Here is a 15,563-nt window from a genome sequence, read left to right as displayed (position 1 = left end):
TTTTCGACATTTCATGCACACAGTAACCATTATCTCACCATCTATTTTATTCTCTATGACCTTTTCACTACTTATTAAGTCAAGTCACCTTTATTTATTGTTCATACCGTGTTTGCACAGTAAAGGCAGGATAGCGTTTTTCCAGGACCATGGAGCATATTTACATAAATATAAGTTAGAATGGAAGTTAAGCACTTTGAAATATTAAAATATTAAGACATTTACTGTACAGTAAAAGTCCACGTACTCTATCCACATATGTTCTGGGAATTCAGGAGCTGTCAGCTTGTTGGGGGAAAAAAAGCTGTTGCCCAATGGGGACTTAACGACCTGAGTGCCTTGGTACCTTCTAACAGATGGCAGAAGGGAGAACAGTTAACGTGAGGGGCGTGTGAAGTCCTTCACAATGTTCATTTCCCTTTTGCCTGCATCGTGGGAGGAAGAGAGCCCCTCGTCTTCTTTTCCGCTGACTTCACTACCTTCTGCAGAATCCTGTGGTCCGAGGAAGTACAGGTTCCAAACCAGGCAGTGAGGCAGTTGCACAGGATGCTCTCGATACATCCTCTGTGGAATGCAGTGAGGATGGAGGGTGGGGAGATGAACCAAGCCTTCTCCCCACCGCACACACCCTCTGGGCAACTTGAAAATAACTTTCTATCTCATTTCCAGCTCTGACCAAGGGTCTTTAAACTGAAACGTTCGCTCCATCTCTCTTTCCACAAAGCACCGCGGACCTGCCAAGTGTTTTCCTGCACGGTCTGATTTCCAGCAATCTACATTTTGCTCTCGCTTTTCAGATAGGGATAACTAATTATCAGTTTCTACCGGGCATGTGTATAAATTGAAGTTAAACTTATGCTATCGATGGATTTTTTTGTTGGTAACTTTGAACAAAATCTCCAGACATTTCCAACGGAACAAGTGCTACATTCCCATCGATCGCCCTGTTCAGGCTCAACGCCTCTGGGACCTGGGATTGCCTGGAGAAATGCAAAGAGGGCGGCGCGGGACCCGGTCAAAGGTACCGACCAACTCTCACCCTGTCAAACTTTCCAAAAGTTACTTCCTGGAATGGTTTCGACTGGCGCCCGACGGAACCAATGAGAAGCTGCAGTTGGATTCACTGCCATCCTTAAAGCACCGGTTCGTTCTGCTTTATCGCCCATCACAAGTTGAGATGAGTGTTGGGGCTTTCATTAACTTCGGAGCTCGCTTGTCCAAGAGGCCACGTTCACAGTGGGAACTGGGGAAAGAACCAAAGACTATTGCAGTCTGTTGACCTGCGGGTCCCAACTCGACTTTTCATGTGGAGTCATTGCCTTTTGCTGGTCACTTTTTGAATTTGCTTTAAATCTAGTGGCCACTTGAGGAAGTTGAACAAGAAGAGCTGCCGGCTTGAGGAATCTACTGGGAAACATAAACCTGTAAAGAGAAGCTGTCCACTCGCCCAGCCATTTGGACTGGGTTGGCTGCGCTGTCCAGTTGCACGGTCCCTGGATGTGCCCCACGGCTGTGTGCAGAAGACGGGCTGGAGTGGAGGTAAAAGAGTTCTCTTGTGATCGGCAGCCCACCCGATTTCTTGAAGCGCCGTTTGACTGTTAAACTGGCATTATTATCGGGGGTGGGGTATGTTTTAAAACAGCGCAAAATATTTCCATTGGCCACGTTAAAAACAATTTTGAACTTTCCTGTACTTGAAATCTGCACCCTTGTTACAGCTGACTTTATAACGGTGGCAACGTTCTTTCTGCCCACTCTCTTTCTTGCCTTCTCTCAATTTGGTTGAGATGATAAAAACTGGCATTTCCATTGGGAAATGTGGCACACTTTTTTTTATGTTTCGATTCCAATGTAATCAAATGGCTCAGGGTCCTTAAACAGTAAGTAACGGAAGCTACACTATGGAATCCAGGAACGTCGGAGGCTTGCCTCCCTGCAACTGATTACTTTAGGTCAGGGGTGTCAAACTCAAATTCACGGAGGGCCAAAATTAAAAACTTGGACTAAGTCGAGGGCCGAACTAAATATTTATTGAAAATTTTCAACAACATCTGCATGTTTTCTCTTCTTTCAACATATGTAATGTTAAAAATTTTCTTATTAAAATAAATGTTTAATAATAGTTTTGGATAAACTCTTTCATTGTCATTGGCCCATTTCCTTTTGCGTTCTGAAACGTGCACATGACGAGTCAATGAGGGATGATTAAAGCAGTGGTCTTCAAACTTCCACCCACAGACCACCTTAAGCAATCCCTTACTAATCACAGAGCACCAATGGCACAGGGACGCGAGTGGAAAGAAAAAGGTTGAGAACTGTTGTATTGTGGTAACTCCACATCTGATTAGGTTAATTGTTAGGCAAGTGGTCAGAGAAGGACCCCTCCCCCCCCACCCCAAAAAAGGCTTAAATCACAGGAACAAAATAAGCTTCCGTCTCACTGCTCCCAATCTTACACACAGTCCTGATGTGGAATGTGGGGTCGGAGCTCCACGTTCACCCGAGTTCAGGTGCTGTCTGTGTGGAGTTTGTATGCTCTCCCCTTGTCTTGGACCAACAGGTCGGTCGCCTGACGAAGGCACCCGAAACCCCCCGTTGAAACGCCGGCGTCCGGGGCGGTGGAGGAATTGGCTGAGAAGAGTGCGTTGCGCCCACCCCCCTCCCATGGTTGGAGAAGGATTAAACTGCGATCTCACGGCGCCGGGCTCGTCTCCAACAAAAGGAGCGGGAGGCAGGGTCCGCTGCGCACGGAGCGAGGGGGAAGGCATCGCCAACGAGACGTTCAGTCCGGTGTCGCCGCTGAAGCGCAGACCCAGCGAGGATGGTCCCCAACTCCAACCGCGTCTGTGTGTCCGGGAGCCGGGCGGTCTGAGTGCGGCGCTCCGATCCCCGGGATTCGGGACTCTGAGATCCCTCCACACCTCTGGCGTCTTCATTTTTACCTTCAGTGTGCATGCGCTATACTGGCGCGGCAGACAGCGGGCCACTCTAATATATATTTAATATGATCTTGCGGGCCAAATATAATTATATCGCGGGCCAAATCTGGCCCGCGGGCCAGAGTTTGACATGTGTGCTTTAGGTATATGTCAGGAGTTACAATTGGTTGCAGCGACTTTGGGAGACACATGGATCTAAATTTCTACTACTTCTGATGTCTGCACAGAGAAGGATTTGTGTGTATGAGAAAGAGAGAGGACATTAGGTGAATCCATATATAAGCTCAACACCCCTCAAGTTGATATTATTCACGTGGGCCTGTTGTCCTGCAGCAGTGAAAGATATTGGCCAGTTCCTGTTGGTTCTCCAGAGAGGGGTTATGTGATCCATCTGAAAGTGAGCTCATGGATCTCAATTTTGAACCTTACTTTAATCTTATGGTAACCTTGTTTTACTTCAACAAAAATACCCTATTTCAGTAGAAATTACCCACAGGATACTATGTCAACAATGGGCTGTAAAGACCGTAAAATCTGCTCTATAACAAAGATTGATTGAGATTCCCAGCAAAGACATAAGATGTATACATCAGGAAACTTCAGATGCTGGGAATCTGAAAAGATAAAATTTGGAAACATTCAGGTAGCATCTGTGGAAAGAGAAGGAGTTAATATTTCGGGTCAGCAAAGGGCCACCTCATCCAAGGGTTTCCACAGATGCTACCGGACCTCGCATTTTACTTTTAATTTAAGGTGTATGTTATGGTGAGTGAAAAGCTTATTCAAAGATTTTGGGTAATTTTATATGATTTAAAGTCTTTCTCATTGTTCAATGCTGCACATTGTCAGAAATTGCTTATTATAAAATATAATAATATCAATATCGGAATAGTAGTGATTGCACTTCAACAACAACTAGTTCATTGAGTGATAATCACAAGGTTATGTCTTGGCTGCAGATTGCAATGAATCATCTTGTACCACTGAACATAAATGTTAAGAATTTCCATGTCTTATCCTAGGAATAAACTTTTATAGGTGGAATCTTGGTTGAAATTTGTTTCTCGAAAAATGTGTTTCACAATGAATTTGAAACATGGTTCTAATTATTAAAATATAATTACAATAATTCTACTTCCCTTAATAGCATGAGCAGTCCAATGGTTCTGCTAGTAAAGTTCCTTCCTCACAGCTCCAGAGACCCATGTTAAACCCACCTGGAGCTATATGTATGGAGCTTGTATGTTCTATATAGATCAAACTATATGGATACTCCAATTAAACCTGTGAGTTGATGGGATAATTGACGACTGTACGTTTCCCCCAGTTTATGGGTGAGAGATAGAATTTGGGGGTGGGGGATGAATGGGAGTGTGGGAAAAGTTAACATGGGTTCATGATGGCCCCTATCGACTCAGTCTCATTTCCATAGTCAAAACTATATCATTCTAATCTAACCTCAAAGTTGAATTTAAGGTGAAAGAAAAATTACAAAGGTGTGTTTCTGAATATACATTCGTGATCTTCTGAGAAGATATTAATCTTACCATTGATTATACAGTAGTAGAAAATAAGATAAGTACATCTAACTACATACACTATTAAAGTGAAACATGAAAGTCTGCAGATGCTAGAAATGTAGTGAAAACACAGAAATGCTGAAGGAACTCAGCTGGTCTCGTAGTGTCCATAGGAGGTAAAGATATATTACAGATCTGAAATTTCAGACCTGAGCCTTTTGTCAAGGCATTGACCCTTGTTTAAATCCAATATATTATTTGGCATCTTAATATTAACCTTATAAAAACTCCATGGCATATATGTAGAAACTCTGTTTTTTAAAATGAACTTTTATGTTTAACATTAGCCTTTGGAAAACAATAATAGATTTTTAGTTGATATTTCCAATGTCCTTTCATGAGAATTGAGATAACCTATAAATTTTGACTTTTAATTTTTCTCATTTTCTGGTAAAGGACCGTTGTCTTGAAGTATCTGTGGATGCCGTCTGACTTGCTGAGGACCCCTTATATTTTCTATTGTTAATTCAGGTTTCCAGCATTGTCAGATTTTTTTTTCACCTTTTTGATAAATTGCCTTGAACTTGCCAAACTTCTAGCCTTTCTAAATTTTCAATTACAGTATAATTATTATGCACCTGTATATGCAGTAGATTCTGGGTATGAAATTGTTCAGTAACATTGAATGAACTTGTAGTTAGGATATCACAACTGAGGTGCAGTTATTTAGTTTACATTCAACATGTTTGTATATGGTTTAATGGTGTTGCAAAACCTGATACTGAATTAAAGAAAGTAGAACGTTCATTTGCACTGATGATGAAAAACAATCACTCAGTCTTCTTCCCCCTTCTTGGAATGTTTTCATGCCTCTCTGGCCTTAAATCTTACAATCGTATAGGTTCATGAGTAAGCTCTTCAGCCCTTCAAGCCTGCACCACCATTCAACATGATCATCCAACCTCAGCGTCCTATTCTTTCTTTCTTTCCATATTCTTTACAACCCTCTGGAACCTTTTTCTGTCCTGTGCATTGGCACCTCCATACCAGACAGGATTGCACAAGTCAGAATGCTCTCCATAGTCTTCTTCTTCTTTGGCTTGGCTTCGCGGACGAAGATTTATGGAGGGGGTAAAAAGTCCACGTCAGCTGCAGGCTCGTTTGTGGCTGACCAGTCCGATGCGGGACAGGCAGACACGATTGCAGCGGTTGCAAGGGAAAATTGGTTGGTTGGGGTTGGGTGTTGGGTTTTTCCTCCTTTGCCTTTTGTCAGTGAGGTGGGCTCTGCGGTCTTCTTCAAAGGAGGCTGCTGCCCGCCAAACTGTGAGGCGCCAAGATGCACGGTTTGAGGTGTTATCAGCCCACTGGCGGTGGTCAATGTGGCAGGCACCAAGAGATTTCTTTAGGCAGTCCTTGTACCTTTTCTTTGGTGCACCTCTGTCACGGTGGCCAGTGGAGAGCTCGCCATATAATACGATCTTGGGAAGGCGATGGTCCTCCATTCTGGAGACGTGGCCCATCCAGCGCAGCTGGATCTTCAGCAGCGTGGACTCGATGCTGTCGACCTCTGCCATCTCGAGTACCTCGACGTTAGGGGTGTGAGCGCTCCAATGGATGTTGAGGATGGAGCGGAGACAACGCTGGTGGAAGCGTTCTAGGAGCCGTAGGTGGTGCCGGTAGAGGACCCATGATTCGGAGCCGAACCTCTCCATAGTACACCTGTTGAAATTTGCATGAGTCTTAGGTGACAGACCAAATCTCCTCAAACCCCTTTCATGATTGCATTGACACGATGGCCCCAGGAGAGATCCTCAGAGACGTCGCCACCCAGGAATTTGAAGTCTTTACCCTCTCCTCTGCTGACCCCCTCATTGAACAGTGGTTTGTATTCTCCTAATTTACCCTTCTTGAAGTCCACAATCAATTCCTTAGTTTTGCTAATGTTGAGTGCAAGGTTGTTGTCATGACGACACTCAATTAGCTGATCTCTCTCCCTCCAGTACACTTCTTCATGGCTGTCTGCGATTCTGCCAACAACCATGGTGGGGTGTAAAATATATACAAACTACGCTATTTTAAAAAAAAATACTAACCAAAAACACATCTGAGCTGCTTATGAGGGTTACATATATTTTGTAGTTTCTCTCCCTCTATCTCTCTCCTTATCACTCCTTGCCTGCAGCTCTGCATTCACAGAGGTAACCCCATTCCCCGATCAATTCTCCGCTTTTCACTCCTGCCCTCCTATTCATGTCCACCTATGGCCCGGTGCTCCTCCCCTGCCTTTTTATTCAGGCATATGCCTGCTTTTTGCTCATACCTTGATGAAGGGTTCAGGCCCAAAATGTTGCTGCAGGACCTGTTGAGTTTCTTCAGCACTTTAACCTTGACCTGTGACTTTGTTCTGCACTTCACCAACATCAGGAACATTCTTCTTGCATCTAACCTATCTAGTCCTGCAGCAACATTAATGATATGTTTCTGCTTCTTCTAAGTTCCATCGAGTCTTTCTTAATGTGTCAGTCTTTCCATCCCAGGAATCAATCTGGTGAACCTTTAATCCCTTAATGGCAAGTATGTTCTTTCTTAAATTAGAAGACCAAAATTACACAGGTTATACCCTGGTTTACGAAGGTAGAGCGTTTCTGAGAAACCATTTGTTAATTGAAAATTCGTAAAGCGAAGACCCACTGACTTCTACTGGAAACAATTTTAGTAAAAATCAAAAACCCATTATAATTTCTTCATAAAAGCGAACACGTGTTTCTTTGTTAAAGCAAATTATCATTAAGCGAGTATTCGTAAAGCCGGGTTTACCTGCACATATTACTCAACATTGAAAACCACTTGCAATAAAGGTAAACATGCTCTTTGCTTTCTTCGCTGCCTGCTGTACCAACATTCCAACCTTTAATAACTGATGCACCTGACACCCAGCTCTTTTCTTAACTTGTCACAATTCAGCTAACCTGCCTGTCTGTTATTGTGTCCGTGGATAAGTTCTCATTTGTCTCACTGATACCGCCTCTGCCATGCATTTACCCATTTTCCTAACCTGTCCAAGTCACCCTGCAGCCTTCCTGAATCTTCCTCACAGTTCACACAGCCAATCAGCTCATCTGTAAATTTAGTGGTACTACATTCCATTCCATTGTATACTGTAAATAGCTGGGGTACCAGCACTGAACCTTATGGTGCCCCACTAGTAACTGACTGCCCATCTTAAAAGGACCCACTTATAACCACTTTCACTTCCTGCTTGCCAACTAGTTATCTATCCAAATCAATACATTCACCTCCTATACCCAGTTCCCCAGTTTTAAACACTAATCTTTTGTGTGGAACTTTATCAAAAATCTTTTGAAAGTCCAAATGCACTACATGGAACAGTACAGCGCAGTACAGACCCCTCAGCCCCTGACATAGTGGCAATCGTAATAAACAATCTATATCTAACTCTTTCCCCCTCACAGCTAATAACCCCTAATAATCCATGTGCCAATCTAAAAGTATTTTAAATGTCTGTCTTCTATCTGACTCTACCACCAGCCCTGGCAATACATTCCAGGCACTCACCACTCTCTGCATGTATGTATAAAAAAAAAGTCTACCTCTGACATTTCTCCTAAACTTTCCTCCACTCACCTTGAAAGGATGTTCTCTGGTATTGGCCATTGTTACCTTGGGAGGGACAAAGGGCATTACATCAACTAGTTCACCATTGTCAACTCCACTGATTATATCCTCAAAAAAAATTCAAAAAATCTTTCAAGTCTGATTTTCCCTTTTGTAAATTCATGCTGAGTTGGACTCTTCCTATCACTCCTCTCCAAATGTGCACCAATTACATCTTTAACCATTGATTCCAGCATTTTTGCCATGGCTGAAGTAAGGCAAACTGAGCGATAATTCCTGAGTTTCTCTCTTCCTCCTTTCTATTAAAAAGGTTGGGGTCATATTTGCATCCTCCGATCCAAAGGAATTGATCCAGAGTGCAGAGATGATTAGAAAATTGTCATTCGTGCATGCACCATCTCGCAACCACTCTCTAAGTGAAATGCGGAGGCATGCTCAGACATAAAAGTAAGATCTGATCTGACAATGAATAAACTAAAGCTAACACTACCTCGATGTTCCAAAATATTTTTGACAGCTGAACTGTCCTGAATTTGGTACATACTATTTTGTCAGGTTTGGGTTGGATAGCCAGATCCTGGTGAAGTGGGACTAAGGAGATGCTTGGCAACATTCACTGGATAGCCTTGTACAGTAAAAGCTCTATTATCCAGAATTCAAGCAACTGGCAACAACAAAAAATAAGAAATAAACAAAAATTTTAAATGAATTTTAAAATTATAAAAGTAAATGTTCTCTCATAAACCTTGGTGAAGATAGGAGCAAATATTCAGCCGGCAGAGTGCCTTCGTCATGCTTTGCTCATAGCAGCTGTTTGAAAAAGTTTGAATAAAGTTGAGCTTGAATAAAATGGCATCACCCAGGATGAAGAGCTGGCTGATGCCACTCACCATTGGGTTGACACACTTAAAGTGTCTCCTTATCTCTGCTTAATAAGAGTCTTTATCTTTAATAGCATATTTTATTAAGTATATTAGTAAGGGTTCATCTGTAAACTTGGGGGAAGGGATGCTGTTCATTATGATGTTATTGTTCATCTGTGACCAGGAGGAACCTGCAGATGCAGCCAGAGTTAAATGTTTTCAAAGGACGTGACTGAAAAATAAAATAAAATGTGTTAAGGTTTATATACTCATGTAGTGCCTGCTTAGCCTCCCATTCAGGGTCACGTGAACCCATGGATTGTAGATGCTGGATGGTTTTTATAAGCAAATTGGAATTTATGGTTGTAAAACTAAAAACGCTGGGCAGATGAATCTGATGATCAATGGCTAGTATTACCCATCCAGTGTGGACAGTGTACTGAAGAAGCCAACAGGAAACCACTTCAGTATTTTTCCCTTGTATAATGATGAATGTAACCTCGACTACGATCTCAGTTCAAAGATGGAGCCTTTACTGAAGGAGAAGAGGCAACCATTACAATTCAGAGGGTCAGAGATTGTGCTGGATGGAGAGACATGATCGCCGATGCTGAATGAATGATATTAATGAAAGTGAAATTTGTTCACTGGAAGTATTGTATAGTATTTTTGTCTTTTAAACTGTTTATTCTTAATGCAGGTATATTAGATAGGCATTATAAGAGTGAGCCTCAAACTTCTGGAAAACTTACTTATCCAGCATCGATCAATGCCCATATGTGTCAGATACCAGGGGTTTTACGAGGTTGGAAAAAGTCTTTTTGGACTGTGAACGTTTACCTTTATGTTAGACATATTTGTGAGTGCTATGAAGTCTTGAATATGGGAATGTGGATATGGAAGGTGGCTTTGTAGCTCAGGGATTAGAGTTCTGGCTCAATAAATCAGAGGTTCTGAGCCCAAATTTAGAGAATTGCACATAGGGTTGCAGTCATTTCTTGAACAATGGTTATGGGGCTGTCAAAGTTAAAGAGGAATGTACTTGCTTTGGAAGATGTTCAAAGAAAATTCACCAATAATAATGAATTTGTTTGTATAGATAATGCATTTGTGCAAGCAGAATCCTTATTTGCTGCAGTCAAACGTGTATGCGGAATACATCAACTACACTAGTAACCATCAAATTATCCCAGTATGGAAAGAGATAAATAAATATTCACAGTTAGTGTGTGTGTGTTTTTTAAAGTTTCAACAGTTCATACAGGATTTTGAATGGTTCCAGTGCAGTTTATGGTTAGGGCAGTGAGGGGATGTTCAAAAGGCAGATCGCCATTGGATTCTTGAACTTGGAGGTGCTTGATTTCAGATTTCAGATTTCTGTACCTTCTTTCCAAAGGTTGCATGAGAAGAGGCTGTGACAAAAACACACAAAATCTTAGCATGGCAGCTTAAGACAGAGCAAACTAAGAAAATGGTATTGGCAACAAGGAAAAAAGACAAACAAATTACATATAATCCAAAAGAAATTAAGGAAAACTTCAGAGAATTCTATGAACAATTATACCGAACTGAAAACGAAGGGAAAGAAGGGAAAATAGATGAATTTTTGACTAAAATTGAACTACCAAAACTACAAATAGAGGAACAAAATAAATTAACAGAACCATTTGGAACAGTAGAAATACAAGAGATAATAAAAAAATTACCAAATAATAAGACACCAGGAGAGGATGGACTCCCAATAGAATTCTACAAAACATTTAAAGACTTATTAATACCGCCCCTCCTGGATGTAATCAACCAGATTGATGAGACACAAAACTTACCAGATTCATGTAAAACAGCAATAATTACAGTTACTAAAACAAGGGAAAGATCCACTCTCACCAGCGTCATATAGACCAATATCTTTGCTAAACACAGATTATAAGATAATAGCTAAACTATTAGCAAACAGATTAGCAGAACAGGTACCGAAAATGGTAAATTTAGACCAAACTGGATTTATCAAAAAAAGACGCACAACAGACAATATTTGTAAAGTTATTAACTTAATTCATGCAGTAGAAGGAAATAAAGCACCTGCAGTAGCAGTTGCTTTAGACGCAGAGAAGGCCTTCGACAGAGTAGAATGGAATTATTTGTTCAAAGTATTGCAAAAATTCAGTTTACCGGAGAAGTATATTAATTGGATTAAAGCATTATATAAGGGACCGTTAGCAAAAGTGACAGTAAATGGACATGTATCAAAGCAATTTAACTTAAGCAGGTCAACGCGGCAGGGATGCCCACTATCACCGTTATTGTTTGCGCTAGCTATAGAACCACTAGCAGAATTGATAAGAATAGATAATAATATAAAAGGAATAAAAATAAAAGACAGGGAATATAAAATCAGTCTATTTGCGGATGATGTGATAGTGTACTTAACAGAACCAGAACTATCAATAAAAGAATTATATAAGAAATTGAAGGAATATGGAGAAGTGTCGGGATACAAGATAAACGTAAATAAAAGTGAAGCAATGTCTATGAATAACGTGGATTTCTCAAAATTTAAGAAGGAATCCCCATTCAGATGGCAAATGCAGGCAATAAGATACCTAGGTGTACAAATAAACAAAAATCTAGGCCAATTATATAAACTCAATTACAATCCACTAATGAAAAAATTACAGGACGATTTAGAGCATTGGAAAGAGCTACCACTAACACTGATAGGAAGGATAAACTGTATTAAAATGAACATTTTTCCAAGGATACTATACTTATTTCAGGCATTGCCAATACAACTGACAGAAAAATTCTTCAAAGAGTTAAAGAAAATAATAAGGAAATTTTTATGGAGAGGGGGGAAACCGAGGATAGCACTAGATAAATTAACAGAATGGTATAAACAAGGAGGCTTACAATTGCCAAACTTCAAAAATTATTATAGAGCCGCACAATTAAGATACCTATCAGATTTTTATCAAACAAGGGAAAAACCAGACTGGACGAGACTAGAATTAGATAAAATAGGGGAAAAGATACCTGAACACATATTATATAAATGGGACGAAAAATTGGTACAACATAGAACTTCTCCAATATTACATCATCTCCTCAATATTTGGAAGAAGATTCATGTAGAAAGAAATAAAGCAAATTATCAATTACCAAAACTAATATTGACGCAAAATAAGCTACTCCCTTTTACAATAGACAACCTTTCCTTTAGAAAATGGGAAAAAAAAGGGATTAAAAGAATAGAAAATTGTTTTTCAGGAAGTAGATTCTTATCCTTTGAACAAATGAGAGATAAGTACAATATAACTGGAGATACAGCGCTGGCATATTACCAACTGAGATCCTACTTGAAAGAGAAATTAGGAAGCAATTTGAGTTTACCAGAGGGAAGTAACCTTGAATATGTGATTACAGATACAATGTTAATCAAAAGATTTATAACAAATATGTATATTAAACTGCAAGAAAAAGAGAATGAGGAAACAAATGGTAAAACTAAACAAAAATGGGAACAAGATTTAAATATAAAGATAAAAAAGGAAACATGGGAGAAATTATGTTCTGGAACGATGAGAAATACAATAAATACGAGGCTACGTATGATACAATATAATTGGTTACACAGATAATACATTACACCGCAAAAGTTAAATAAATGGGACCCAACAGTATCTGATAGATGTTTTCGATGTAAAAAAGAAAGGGGAACAACAATTCATGCAATCTGGACATGTGAGAGAGTAGAAAAATTTTGGGATGATCTCAATCAGATATTAAATAAAATAACAGAAAACAATATACCAAAGAATCCAGAGATCTTTCTCCTAAGTAACATAAAAAATAAAGAATTTGGAATTGACTTGGAGGATGCACAAAAAAGATTTGTTAAGATAGCCCTAGCCGTAGCAAAAAAATGTATTATGTCAACCTGGAAATTGGAAGATAATTTGAAAATACAACAATGGTATATAGAAATGAATAAATGTATTCCATTAGAAAAAATAACATATAGTTTAAGAAATAATATTGAAATATTCGAACAAGTATGGGAGCCTTACATTAAATACAATAGCGAAAACCTACCGGGAACAAACATTACCTAAATTGATGGAAGGAGAAGAAAAGAAAAGAATGGACTCAGTAGAATTTCTGGTGTATTTTTGTTGAATGACAACATTGTCTGACTGGCTTAATGCAACCTAGATTGTATACCTAAAATGGATGAGAGGGGGGGTGGGGGTGTGGCTTGGGAGGAGGGGGGGGGGAGAAAAAGACAATGTATATGTGTGAAAAAGAAAAAGTGTATATCATGGCTAACGTGATTTATGGTGTGAAAAATAAAAAATTTAAAAAAATAAAAAAAAAAGAAGAGGCTGTGACCAGGGTGATGGGGGTGGGGGGCATTTGTTTTGTTTATGATGATGGCTGCCTTCTTGAAGATGTCTTTAATAGGTGGGAGGTGAAAGCCTGTGATGGACTAGGATGTGGTTGGTAATTTCTACAGCCTTCTGCATTCCAGAGCACTTGAATGACCAAACCAGGTCCCAATTCAATTAGTTAGTATACATCTTATAGTGCACCTGTAGAAGTTTAGACTATTCAATGACCTGCCAAATTTTCTCAGACTTCATAGAAAATAGACATTGGTGTGCTCTCTTCAGAGATGCCTCGATGTACTGGATCCAGGAGAGGTCCTCTGATATGTGGATGCCCAGGATCTTGAAGCTACTAATCCTCTCTCCACCGCTGTCCCATGATGAAGAAGGTTTGTGGTTCCTGTGCTTCCCCTTAGAGCAAAGATTGTTGTTCTGTCATGACCCAAACAAATCTTCATCTCCATTCAGTATTCTGACTCATCATTTCCAGTTATTTGGCCAACATTGTGGTCTCAGTAAATTTATAGATTGAGTTGGAACTGCACTTGGTCTTGGGGTGCCCTGTGTTGACGGTAAATGAGGGGGAGGTGATGTTGCCAATCTGCATTGATTGGGGTCTACTGATGAGGAAGTTGAAAGTCTGATTGCATAGGATCCAAAATCCCTGAGTTTAATTATGTCTTGCTGGTATGATGCTGTTAAACGCCAAACTGTCGTTAATGAACAACAATCTGATGTAGGCGTTCTTGTGATCCAGATCATGTAACACTGAGTGAAGGGCTAGCAAGATGGCATCTGAGATGTTGCGATGATAGGTGGACTGAAGTGGGTCTCAGCCCTTCCTGAGACACAAGTTGATTTGCTTCATAACCAACCCCTCAAGGAATGTCTTTCTGCTTGATTGAAGTGCAACCAGCTCTTCTTCAACATCTATTATGGAGGTGGCATCATGTAATGAAGGTGTTGCCTTGAGGTGGAATCATGTAATGAAGGTGTTGCCTTGAGGTGGAATCATGTAATGAAGGTGTTGCCTTGTAAGAAAAGCTAGAACAGATTTGACTTGCATTTATTGATACTTTGAAAATGGGGAGATGATTTTATTGAAATATGGAAGGTTTGCAGAGGACTTGGCAAAATAGATTGTCAGAGACTGTAGGATAACCTAGAATTTCTACAGCTATGTGGTGGAAAGTGTGCTAACTGGCTGTATCACAGTTTGATAGGAGGTCACCAATACCCCTGAGCGTAAAGCCCTGCAAAAGGTAGTGGACGCAGCTCAGGACATCATAGGCAAAACCCTCCCCACCATTGATAACATCTGCAGTCGGAGAGCAGCAGCAATCATTAAGGATCCACATCACTCAGCACACACTCTGATCTCACTGCTACCATCAGGAAAGAGGTATAGATGCCACAAGACTCGCACCACCAGGTTCAGGAACAGCTGCAACCCCTCTGCCACCAGAATCTTAAATGACAAACTCAACCAAGGACTCGTTTAAGGACTCTTACTTTTGCACTTCATTGATTTTATTTTCTTTCTGTATTGCTGTCAGTTTGTCTACATGTGTACATTGAGTATAGGTTTTTTGCACTAGCAATAAGTGGAAATTCTGCCTCACTGCATGAAAAAGAATCCCAGGGTTGTATGTGATGTCATGGAAGTTCTCTGAAAATAACTCTGAAACTGAATCTGAATTGTGGAGCAAAATCTTCAAGTAGACCATTCATGTTGATCAGAATTAATGAGGAGTTTTCTTTTGCTCTTCGTGTTGACATTGTTTCGAATTGTTTACCCCAATGACTATGGCCATTAAATCACTAAATAAAGTTAAACTCAGATGGACACATTTTAGACTCAGGGCAAAAGTGAATAGACAGGAAGGTTGGATTAAGATCAAAGTGAGGTCCACTACGCTCTTGCTGAACACTAAAGTTGGCTGAAGAGACCTTGTGACCTACACTGAGGCCAGCTTTTATTCCTTGTATTTTCCATCCTTTTGATAAGAGTGAGTTATCTCTCTTTTGTTGCTGCTTTTTTCAAATGTTCATTTGTTTAAAATAGCACTCTATGCATTTCTTGGATAATTGCAGATGGTATATAGCTCTGAATGGCCATTATAAATAGTGCAAATTATTAATAATCAAATATAGTATAGATCAATTCTCCTTGAAATATTAACATTGCTTTCAAATGATCATGACCATAAAATTAAAAAT

General features: G+C 40.1%; 1 protein-coding gene across 1 annotated transcript in view; it reads left to right on the top strand.

Annotated features, from left to right (window-relative positions):
• The first annotated feature begins 1,139 nt into the window (after positions 1-1,139).
• LOC138759359 (phosphoinositide 3-kinase regulatory subunit 6-like) overlaps positions 1,140-15,563 on the top strand; it is an 89,488-nt gene continuing 75,064 nt past the window's right edge. Inside the window, exon 1 of the mRNA XM_069929599.1 lies at positions 1,140-1,539. The gene's annotated coding sequence lies outside the window, so the exon portion shown is untranslated. The remainder of the gene's footprint in view (positions 1,540-15,563) is intronic.

This window comes from Narcine bancroftii, chromosome 3 (genome assembly GCF_036971445.1).
Source record: "Narcine bancroftii isolate sNarBan1 chromosome 3, sNarBan1.hap1, whole genome shotgun sequence".
Taxonomy (NCBI): Eukaryota; Metazoa; Chordata; class Chondrichthyes; order Torpediniformes; family Narcinidae; genus Narcine; species Narcine bancroftii.
This window is presented reverse-complemented; position numbering and strand designations above follow the sequence as displayed.